This window comes from Canis aureus, chromosome 23 (genome assembly GCF_053574225.1).
Source record: "Canis aureus isolate CA01 chromosome 23, VMU_Caureus_v.1.0, whole genome shotgun sequence".
Taxonomy (NCBI): domain Eukaryota; kingdom Metazoa; phylum Chordata; class Mammalia; order Carnivora; family Canidae; genus Canis; species Canis aureus.
Window position 1 is genome coordinate 14,471,235 of NC_135633.1, and position 12,432 is coordinate 14,483,666.

Below are 12,432 nucleotides of genomic sequence, written 5' to 3' on the forward strand. Positions count from 1 at the left end.
AAATAAATTGCAAATATTTCTGCTTGTAATACCTTATTTGGGATCATTTAGATCTGGATTTATTTATTTACTTATTAAAAACCTTTTATTTATTTATTTAATTTATGATAGTCACAGAGAGAGAGAGAGGCGCAGAGACACAGGCAGAGGGAGAAGCAGGCTCCATGCACCAGGAGCCCGACGTGGGATTTGATCCCGGGTCTCCAGGATCGCGCCCTGGGCCAAAGGCAGGCGCCAAACCGCCGCGCCACCCAGGGATCCCAAAATCTTTTATTTATTTATTCATGAGAGTCACAGAGAGGCAGAGACACAGGCAGAAGGAGAAGTAGGCTCCATGCAGGGAGCCCGATGGGGGACTTGATTTCCAGACCCGGGATTACGCCCTGGGCTAAAGGCAAACGCTCAACCGCTGAGCCACCCAGGCGTCCGTAGACCTGGATTTAAAGCCAGTTGTTAGCTCTATGAGGTTACTTAACCTTTATAAGCCTTTGTTTCCTCACATGAAAAATGTAGAGAGAGCACAAATGTCAGGAGTTTAAGAATGAAATAAAATATGTAAATGTACGATGTAAATAGTAAAGTGAATATCACTTGTTAGCACTTTGTTCTGTGTTTATGCTCAGAAAATAGCCTGTGATCTTGAAACAGATCATTCAGGCAAATTTGCTTGTATATCTGGCCATCTCTTGGAGGGAAACAAGTTCCAATGGCTGTTACAGCCTTGCCATATGACTCTTCCACTAGGAATTACTAATGTTTGTTTTTTTTTTTTTTTCTTTTTCTTTATTCTGGTCAACACTGAACGATAGAAAGCTCTTTTTCTTGCTTTTCTTGTTGGTGTCCATTGACCGATAGCTGGTATTCAATGTAATTTGAATGCCAAGTGGAATAGTGGCAAAAAGGGGAGGGAGAATACATTGAATGGGGAGATGATTTTTACACTTTAAAAGTCCTCTTGGGACGCCTGGGTGGCTCTGTGGTTTAGCGCCGCCTTCTGCCCGGGGCGTGATCCTGGAGACCTGGGATTGAGTCCCACATCGGGCTCCCTGCAGGGAATCTGCTTCTCCCTCTGCCTGTGTCTCTGCCTCTCTGCTTCTCTCTGTGTCTCTCATGAATAAATAAATAAACTCTTAAAAAAAAAAAATCTATTGGGATACTGTTATTCTAAATATAAAATTATTTTTATTAATTTGTATTATTTCCCTTTTGTTTCTACGACTGTTGCTACTATAGCAGGTGAGTAGAAAATTATCCTATGTTTTTATTTATGGACTACATTAAATCTCACCTTAAAAGTAAGCTTTAAAGTTCAGATACCTCAGAATCTGAATCTGAGATCTCAGGTGCAAAATTGTGCAACAAAATATCATTTTCTTAATTCTCGAATGGTCGTACAAATAGTGCTTAATTATTTCATTCAGGGCAGTGTGCTTTATGCAATGCAAGATTGAATTTGATTTTCCTTACACCTAGAGAGCAAACAATACAGCGTGCTCTGTCCTTTTGGTTCTCATTTGTTAGAGTTTTCTTAAAAAGTTCCTGTAAGATGGTAACTGTGGAGCACTGTTGTTTCTTTCTAATGGGGTATTCCAAATTGCTTGAGTTTCTCCTTTGAAAAAGAATGTCGAGTTATTAGAAAGTAGTGGAAGTTCTAAAACCGTAATACTCAAAGTACTTTAAATCACGAATACTCTAATTTTTGGAAGAGCAAATTAACCCTCTTTCTGATTTCAATAGAAGTTATTGGCTGGTAGTGGGGAAAGCTGAGACTAGAATACAGATCTGTAAGTCTCCTGATTCTGAGTGGTTTATATCAGCCATCTCCTTAATGGGCCATATGTACTTCTGGGAGTGTATGGAAAACTTATTTGTTGTGCCATTTGAAAGAATAAATAGAACTTCCATTTATATATTTTTTACTTAATCCCTTTTTCATTTCTGTTTTGTGTATTTATGTAGTATGTATGTAATACTGGTATGACAGTATATATGCATTATTTATATACATGTATATGTATATAGCTGTTAAGTTATTTGAAATCAAAACATAAGAAAGGAGAAAGTGTCATATTTTAGAAGAAAAGTGATGTCTTCCATCATTGCTTTCATTTATCATTCATCAGTGAATGATATTTAACAGTAGTCTTGAACACTTGTTGGTTTTGAAATTGTTTTACAGTGAGTAGTTTGAAAATTACTTATAAAAGTATATTTTTTAGAGTAATTTCTTTTCAGCTATAGAAGTATAATGCATTGCATGCGATTTGAGATATTTAGCAAAGAGCAAGGAAGAAAATGACACTGTAATACCATGGCCCAGTGATAATTGCTTCCATCCCCTCCCTCCCTTATCTCTGTCTGGACCCCCCATCCATTCTCTTTTTCTCTCTCTGTCTCTGTCTCTCTCTCTCTCTCACACACACACACACACACACACACACACACATATACATACAATTGGGATCGTTCTGTTTGTAGTGACTTAAAATTTTTATTTTGAGACTATTAAAAGAAAATTTGAATTATAGATGCATAGATTTAAAAATTAACATTTCCTTCCTCCTTTTTTCTCTCCCTTTCCTTCTATCATCATAAATGCTCTGATAAACTATTTGTTAGGATAAAATTTTTAAAAGTAGGGATTCTTGTGTGTGATATGATACCCTGTGAGTTTTATAGTTTATATTCCCACAAACTTGAGTAGCCATTTTCTCTGTACTTCAGCCATCACTGATTATCATTAAAACCAACCAACAAACCTTTGACAATTTGATAGGTTAAACATCTCAGATTTAACGTGGCTTTTTTATATTACTAGTGAGATTGAATATTTTTTCTTTTCCTCTTTTTTACTCACTCATATCCTCTTTATAAATTGCTAGTCCATGAACTTTGCTTGTAGTGTTCACATATTTTAATATGGATATGTAAATATTATATATTTAAGGTTTTAATTCTTTAATTTGTATTATAAAACTTTTTGTAGTTTTTCATTGTTATTTGAATTTTTATGTAGTCTAACCTAATGCTTTTTTTTTTTAAGATTTTATTTATTCATTTATGAGAGGCACAGAGAGAAGCAGAGACATAGGCAGAGGGAGAAACAGGCTGCTTGAGGGGAGCCCAATGTAGGACTCGATCCCAGGACCCTGGTATCGTGACCTGACCCAAAGGCAGACACCCATCTGCTGAGCCACCCAGGTGTCCCTAACCTAATGCTTCTTGAAGCCTGTGTGTAGTTCTAATTCTAATCCCTGATGAAATTTTCACTAGTTTTTGTTGAGAATATTAGCATAAATTGGCTGGCAGCACATTCCTGTTTCTCAAACTAGCAGTCTTTGGCTTGATGGTGTTTTCTTTGATTTGAGGCTTAGAAATTCCTTCTTTCCTCTGAGAGCTAGGTAAGTATTCACTTAAATTTAAATTTTCTCCTTGATTTTTGTTTTGTTTTAAGATTTTATTTATTCATGAGAGATGCAGAGAGAGAGAGAGAGAGAGACAGAGACACAGGCCGAGGGAGAAGCAGGCTCCATGCAGGGAGTCTGATGTGAGACTTGATCCCCAGTCTCCAGAATCAGGCCCTGGGCTAAAGGTGGCGCTAAACCACTGAGCCACCTGGGCTGTCCTTTTTATTTTATTTTTTTAATTAATTAATTAACTAAATTATTTATTTAATTTATTTTTTATGGTTTTATGTTGTACTATGGAATTTTTAATGTGGAATTTGGGAGAGAGAACATGAAGAGGGAGAGGATGTTCTTTTTTTTTTTTTTTTAAATATTTTATTTATTTATTCATGAAAGACACACAGAGTGAGGCAGAGACACAGGCAGAGGGAGAAGCAGGCTACATGCAGGGAGCCGGATGTGGGACTCCATCCTGGGTCTCCAGAATCAGGCCCTGAGCTGAAGGCAGATGCTCAACCACTGCCACCCTGGCATCCCGGGAGGGGATGTTCTACTCAAATAGTTAAGCAGTTAATTTATGTAGAACCTGTCTAACCTTGAATCTGTCTATAATCCACCTATGTATTTCTTATCGATTTGAAATGCTACAACCGGCACTTTTATTTTCTGGTATAGCATCTTGATGAGTTGTGTATTAAATTTGAGAGACAGTATAGTATGGTGGAAAAAAAATTGATTTTGACTACAGAGATGCGTATCTGTGTCTTGGTTTATTTATTAGTTATATGACATTAGGCAAATAACATAATCTCTTTAAGTTTAAGCCAATTTCTCATTGTTTAAAAAAGCTACCTCTTGTGTCTTATAGGATTGATATGTCGATTAGTATAGATAATATATATGAAATTCCAACTTATTACTCAAGATTCCCTGAATTAGGTGCATCTAGAAGACCCTGTGCCTCAATCCTACTTTAAAAATCTCACTAAATGGGCAGCCCGGGTGGCGCAGCGGTTTAGCGCTGCCTGCAGCCCGGGGTGTGATCCTGGAGACCCGGGATCAAGTCCCACGTCGGGCTTCCTGCATGGAGCCTGCTTCTCCCTCTGCCTGTGTCTCTGCCTCTCTCTCGCTGTCTCTGAATAAATAAATAAATAAATCTTTAAAAAAAAGAAAAAAAGAAAAATCTCACTAAATGTTTTGGAGTTCATTTAATGCTGAAACGTATTTAATCTACCGCCAGTCTGGTAAACTTCCCAAAGGAGGATGGCTTCACCATTTTCTTCATTTTGATTTGTTTTGGTCATTACTTACTATTCTAGATGGAGGTATTAAATAAGAAGAGGTGAATGAATTTGAGTGACGTGGCAGTCCTCCTTATTGCTATAAATCTGCAATTACATTTATAATGTACATCTACTGTTTATTTAAATAAAACCAAAGAAACACTAAATCGTGCAGTTTAGAACATGGTAGTTATAGGCTTTTTAGGTATTTATTTAGAATATATAAATACATGATTCAAGTATCAAAACTATATAAAATGGATACTCAAAAGTGTTGTTGCAGCTGTATTGCTTTCACTTCATTTCCATCCTGCTCCTGTAGGTATCTATTTTTATTAGTGTCTTATTTATCTTATTAGAATTCTTTTTGCAAAAATAAACAAATATGTGTATATTTGTATTTATGTATATATGTTTATATTTATTTAATTTATTCACAAAAGGTAACAAGCTGTATTACGTGTTCTTGTTTTTTTTTTCCCTACATAACAATATATCTTGGATACTGATCCATAATTATACATGGGGTCTCCCTTATTGTTTTTTGTTTTTTTTAAAGGTAGTGTGCACAGGGGCGGCAGAGGGAGAGGGAAAGAGAAAGAATCTTAAGCAGGCACCACCAATGAGGCAGGGCTCAATTTCATGACCTCAGCCAAAATAAAGAGCTTAACCAACTGAGCCACCCAGGTGCCCCTCCCTTCTTTTTTATTGTGTAGATGTACCACATTTTATTCATTTAGCCTTTGTTGATGCACATTCAGATTGTTTTCAGTCTTTAGCAATTACAAACAAGTCTACTGTGAATATTTTGATTAGTATTTGTGGAGTTGTATCTTCTGGATAGATTCTTAGAAGTGAGGCTGGTAAACATTTGTATAATTTAGATATTGTAAAATTCCTTTCCAAGGGGGTTATATCATTTTGTTTTTCATTAGCAGTGTATGAGAATGCAGAGAATATCTGTTTCTCCAGTCTCACCAGTAGAATATATGGTCAAAATTTGGGGTATATTCTTTCATTTCTCTTATGAGGTAGATTGAACATATTTTCATAGGTTTAAGGCTATTTGCCTTTATTTATTTTTAATTTTTTTTATAAATTTTTTAAAAGATTTTATTTATTAATGAGAGACACAGAGAGAGAGAGTGCGGCAGAGACACAGGCAGAGGGAGAAGCAGGCTCCATGCAGGGAGCCCGACGTGGGACTCGATCCCGGGTCTCCTGGATCAGGCCCTGGGCTGAAGGCAGCGCTAAACCACTGGGCCCCCCGGGCTGCCCTATTTGCCTTTATTTTTGTGAGAATTTCCCATGTCTTCTGTGTATCCTCTATTTTGGAGGGAGAATCTGTCTTTTTTGTTTCTCTTTTTAAAGAGTTCTTTATATAGTAAAAGGTATTTTTTAAGTTTTGTTATTTCCATCTATTTCTGGATGTTTTATCCTGTTCTTTTGGTTTGTCTATTCATATACCAGTACAACCGACTTTTAGTTTTTGAAATGAGCCTTAATCTCTGAATATAAGAAAATAAATTTTACTTTATTAAAGTTGAACACTACCTGTAATATTAAGACACAGATAGTGTATATGTATGTGTGCAAGTATTTTGTCTCAAGGCAAATTTTAGATTCCTTAAAGTGAAGCATTTAGAGGAAAAATAACATTTTTTTTTTTTTTCAGGGGGAAGGTGCTGAATTTTGCCTCTTACTGTGCTGGCATGTATGGTAGTTATAAGACACATACTGGTCTTTAAATTTAGAGTAAATAAAATGGAAAATTAGGAATTTCTTCAGTTGCAGAATATTCCAGGTGTTTAGCCACATATGGTTAGTGGCTGCTTTTTGAGTAGTGTAGAAATAAAACATTTTCATTATAATACAAAGTTCTTTTGGATAGCACTGCAGTCTACAACTTGAATCATACTTAGGGCCTTTTCTAGCCTATTGAGTTGATGGCAGATAAACAAGCAAAAATTTGAAAGGAATAGAAAGTAATGGGAATAATGAATGGGCAAAATGGAACAGCACATAACTAAAGCTTATTTGAAGAAAATATGTAACTTATTTTAAAAGTCTCACGGAGGAAAAAAATTGATTAAAATTCTGTTTAAAGAGGTCAGGGAGGAAAAAAGAAAACATTATTTAAGAGTCTGACTTTGTTTAAGGATGCTGGTTCTTAGGAGTTGAATGTAATCTCCTTTGATTTAGGCACTTCATCAGCTTACTGGAGATTTGCCTATATTAAATTTTATGCCAAGGTGATTTGTTTCAATTAAGATGTTTCCAGTTTTGAAGGCAGTATTATTTGGTCAGAGAAGAAAAGGAAAAAGGGACGTAGGTACAGAAAACGAAAACTTAAGATTTCTTTAGAATATTAAAAAAAAAAATCATGTCTTTTAGTAAATTTAAGAATTCGGTACAGTAAACAGCATCTAGTGCTTTACAGTGCTATCCATGTAATGCAGCTAATTAGAAAATGGGTAAGATATGGAAAGATTTTCAAACATTGATCTGTTTAAGATGAGGAAAAACAAATGAAACATTTCTTAAAGTGTTAATATCTTGAATAATAAGTCAGCAAATTTGAATAGAAATTCTGTAAAAATTGTAAAGTTAGTTACCTCAGAGATTTTATCTCTGGGTCACTTCTATAAAAACAAGGGCTGATTGTGAGTCGACTTTGGAAGTCTTACATTTTGTTGGATTAGATAAGGAAGCCCTTTAAATAGATAATGTACCTTTAAACTTTTAATGAGAATTCCATGCAATCTTATTAAATCTCTGAGTTATCTCTAGCAAAATGCCTGAAGATGTGCTCAGTACTTAATGGATTTTGAATGAAAACATAAATCAGTTATACTTGATATCATGGAACTAGTTACACAAAATTTTGTCAGATATAATCTAGTATAAAAATATCCTGAATAAAGTTCTCAGTTTTATTTACTTGCCTTACTTTAACTTCAGCCAATCAGAAAACGACAAGCCTTGACAATTGAAAGAGCTTCTGTGAAATTGACAGGTAGCTTTGAGGAATATTTTGGGGAAATTTAAGGATCATTTGATAATATTTTAAAAAGTTTTTTAAAGATTTATTTATTTATTAGAGAGCGAGAGAGAGTGCACAAGCAGGGAGAACACAGAGAGGGGGGAGAAGCAAACTCCCCAGAGTAGGACCCGGATATGGGACTTGTTCCTAGGACCCTGAGATCCATCATGACCTGAGCCAAGGCAGAGGCTTAACTGACTGAGCCACTCAGGTGCCTTAAAAATGTTTTCAAGGATGTTTCTTATACTTTCCCTTTTTTAACTCCACTTTCTTAGTGTATATTTCCTAATAGCAGGTATTAGCATTCAAAATTGAATTGCTATAATTTTTGCACATTTGAGGGTGGGGTTCACATAACTGGTGCTCTTTACCATAACTAAAACATGGATATAATTATATGATACTATTCTTTTTTAAGACAATCTTCACAATTGGATTTCTTCACAATTTGGACTTCTCTCCTAGTGGATTGTGTTAAAATGAAATGCCTTTCAGTTTCTTTCATCTTAAATTTAATTAAAACATTTTGTAAAAGCTTACATATAAGTTATACTAAGCTGTGGGAACATAAATGTGAATCATGCTTTGTTCTTGTCTTCAAGGATCTTACAGTTTAATGGGAGACATGTAGCAAGAAACTTCTACCAATGCATAATGGTGTTTAGGACATGCTACCTGAGTATATGGCACCTTGGCATATTGAATACTTTAAGCTGAAGGAATTTGAGAATCAGCATATACAGCATGGACTTTCTGACTTGCCTCTGAAGCAGGTCAAAAACCCTCATGAGAGGTGTCCTCCCTTTACCCTGAGGGAAGGAGCATCCTTAGCTCTGAAGATGAAGGGACAGAGAGGAATCTGAGGAACAAGTCTTGCTATTGAGTTTCCCTTAGTTTGTTATACTCAGCTCATACTCTTTGTCCTGTTACATCTTTCCACAACTTTCCACTCTTCATCAAATAATAAAAAAGAACACTCAGGTTTAATCATTTCTTGAGGTTTTCATTTCCTTCTGAAAGTTCCCAGGTCATGTAAATCCTTATTAAATAAATTTGTATGCTTTTCTTCTGTTAATCTTTTGTTACAGGGGTCCCAGCTGAGAACTTAGAACAGTAGAGGAAAAATATATTTTTTTCTCTTCTACAATATGTATTCATTAGCAGTAAGAAACAAAAAACTACACTTAAGCAGTAAAATTAAATAGGGAAGAAAATTTCTGTAACAGTGCTACTTCCAAATACTTTATTGTAGATCCCGCTTCCATTATTATCATTATGCAGACAGCATGTGTTATATTCAAATAGTATAAGGAATACAATGAAAAGTCTCTCATTCCGGCCTTTCTGCAGAGGCAACCAGTTATAAGTTTTACGTGGTATTTATAGCCATTTTAAAAACATATGCACACATGGACGTTTGCATATCTATTTTATTTTATTTATTTTTTTTAAAAGATTTTATTTATTTATTAATGAGAGACAGAAGGGGCAGAGACATAGGCAGAGAGAGAAGCAGGCTCCATGCAGGGAGCCCGATGCCGGACTTGATTCCGGGACTCCAGGATCACACCCTGAGCTGAAGGCAAATGCTCAACCACTGAGCCACCCAGGCATCCCTCATTTTATTTATATTTTAAAGTAAGCTCTGTGGCCTACATGGGGCTTGAACTCACACCTCAAGATTAAGAGTTGCATGCTCTACCAACTAAGCCAGCCAGGTGTCCCATTTGTGTATATATTTTAAAAAAAATATTGGAATACATAACACACATCTGTATCTTGCTTTTTAGTGTAACTATATCTTGGAACATTTTCCTTATTAGTGTGCATATTATCTATCTCATTTTTACTGATTGCGTGATATTGTGCAGATTTTTAACCAAGTTTTTTGGAGTTTTTTTTCTTTTTTTTAAAGATTTTATTTATTTATTCATAGAGACAGAGAGAGAGAGAGAGGCAGAGACACAGGCAGAGGGAGAAGCAGGCCCCATGTAGAGAGCCTGACATGGGACTCGATCCAGGGTCTCCAGGATCATGCCCCGGGCCTGCGCCACTGGGGCTGTCCTGGAGTTTTTTTTCTTTAATTTTTTTTTTTTTTTTTTTCTGGGAGAGAGTGTGTGGGGAGAGGCAGAGGGGAGAATCTGCAAGCAGGCCTCCTTCTGAGCACTGGGCTCGATATTACCACCCATGAGATCATGAGCTGAGCTAAAACCAAGAGTTGAACACTTAACTGACTGAGCCACCCGGGTGTCCTTAACCAATTTGTTTTTGATGAATATTTAGGTTGGTTCTAGGTTTTTGCTGTGACAAATCTGTGAAATCAAAGAGAGAAAAGAGATGTATGCATTTTGTGTGTATGTCTGTGTTAGTATTGTGCTATGTATTATTAGAACCAGGGTTGAGCAGATCTTAAGGTTTTAGTGTAATACATAGAATGTATTGGACAATACAGGTAGTTCCTCTCATCCCTACTTGCTGGTGTTCATTCCTTTGTGTAATCTGCCCTTGTGCCTGAGCAGAATTTGTGATTTCCTTTTAACCAAAAGAATATGTTAAAGATAATGAGATGTTCCCTAATTACATTGCATAGAACTTCATTTTGCTAGCATGTTTGCTATATCTCCATAATTAGTTTTGCATCCTGCAACCGTGAGGAAGTAAATTATTACAATCTCCGTAAACTTGGAAGTGCATCCTTCTCTAGTGGAGCCTCCATATGAAGATCTAGTCACGGTTGACACCTTCATTGTGGCCTTGCAGAGGACCGAGCTAAACTATGCCAGATTCCTGACCAACAGAAACTGAGAAAATATATGTGTTGTAAGCCATTGTTTTTTTTTGTTTTTTGTTTTTGTTTTTTTTTTAGCCATTGGGTTTGTGGTAATTTGTTATGTAGCAAGGAGGTTTTTCTCTCCAAAAGAGAAAAATTTTAAGCTTGGATATGGCAAGAATATCATGATAAAAATAACCGAAGGAATTTTTGCAGAGGTTAGAAACTAGGATGATTGTTTTTTCCATACATTAAAATTTACTTTTAAGCTAACAGTGAAATAATTATTTTCATTTAAGCACTATAGGAATCACATAAGATTTCGACTTAGCTTCTAAAACTTATCAGCAATTGTGTCCAAAGTACATAGCTCTTTGATGACCCTGCATAGTCTAAGGATTTTTTTCTTATTAGAAAAAAGAGAAAGAGGGGCAAAGGGAGAGGGAGAGACAGAGTCTTAAGCACACTTGCAGCCCTACAAGGGGCTTGATCTCACAACCCTGAGATCATGACCTGAGCTAAAACCAAGAGATGGATGCTAGGTACCCCCATCTAAGGTATTTTTGGTATTAAGTAGAATAGGAAGGATCAATTCCTGGAGAAATTAAGAAAATTCAAAATGTGTAGAAATACTATCCCTAATCATTCATATATCCCCTGCTCCTGTGATTGTTTTGAGGTTTTTTTTTTTTTTTTGGCACCAGGACATGAATGATACCATATTTATCTTTTTATTCCAGCCGTCTAGCACATTATAGGTACTCAGTAAATCTTGAGCAACTATCTAGGAATTCTCATTGTCTTCTGTGATCTCAAGAGGCAAATAGAAAGTCATGAATGAGTTCATGAAATATTATACAAATTTTGCATTTAGTAGTCTGCTAGAGAAAGCAATGTGCCCAGCACTATGTTATTATTTTTTTTAAAGATTTTATTTATTCATGAGAGACATAGAGAGAGAGAGAGAGGTGGAGACACAGGCAGAGGGAGAAGCAGACTTCCTGCAAGAAACCCGACATGGGACTGGATCCTGGATCCTGAGATCACGCCCTGAGCCGAAGGCAGATGCTCAACCACTGAGCCACCCAGGTGGACGGCACTATGTTATATAAGGTTTCCTGACTCATCAATTTTTAAAAACAATTTGATTGGCAATTATAGGTAATTGATAAGATCATGGTAATGAGAATTATGTTATTTTCTTCTCATTTAAGGAAATTGAGGGCTTGGAGCTTATACAAAGTCATGCAATGTTGTATCTGATTCTAAAACCTTTTTGTCTTAGTCACTATTGTAACAGAAGTAGAAGAGTTCCAACCGGTTTTCATTCTCAAAAGTTTATGTGTACTTATGGCTGTGGGAAGATAGCTATTAAGTATCCTTGCAATGGTAATGGAGGCAATAGGATTCAGGTTTTTCTTTGTTTTACAGATTTTATCTATCTTTAGTAGAGAGGAGAGAGAGAGCATGCAAGCAGGAGCAGGGAGAAGCAGACTCCAGGCTGAGCAGGGAGCCTGATGCTGGGCTCCATCCCAGGATTCTGGGATCACCACCTGAGCTGAAGGCAGACACTTAACCAACTGAGCCTTCCAGGCACCCTGACTTACATTTTTTGATTAAAAATTGGTTTAAATATGTCATGCTGGTGGTGGGGGCAGCTGGGTTGCTTTGTCAATTAAGCGGCTGCTTTGGGTCAGGTCGTGATTCCTCTGTCCTGGGATGGAGTCCCTCTGTCTGATTCCCTGCTCAGCAGGGGAGTCTGCTTCTCCCTCTCCTGCCCCTCCCCCTGCTTGCTCTCACTCTTTCTCTCAAATACATAAATCTTAAAAAAAAGTCATGCCAATTTGATAATTGTTAAGTATTAATAAATATCTCAACTGATTTTTTTTTCTTTTTAAATTTCATTGTAAATTTAATCCAATAGAATTC

General features: G+C 36.3%; 1 protein-coding gene across 3 annotated transcripts in view; it reads left to right on the forward strand.

The window, feature by feature from the left end:
* The window catches only part of BTBD10 (BTB domain containing 10), a 77,373-nt gene that overhangs the window by 5,149 nt on the left and 59,792 nt on the right, over positions 1–12,432 (forward strand). The window contains exon 2 of one of the 3 annotated variants that reach the window (XM_077866433.1): positions 11,464–11,592. The exons of the other annotated variants lie outside the window; for them this stretch is intronic. The gene's annotated coding sequence lies outside the window, so the exon portion shown is untranslated. The remainder of the gene's footprint in view (positions 1–11,463; positions 11,593–12,432) is intronic. 3 annotated transcript variants of the gene reach the window in all.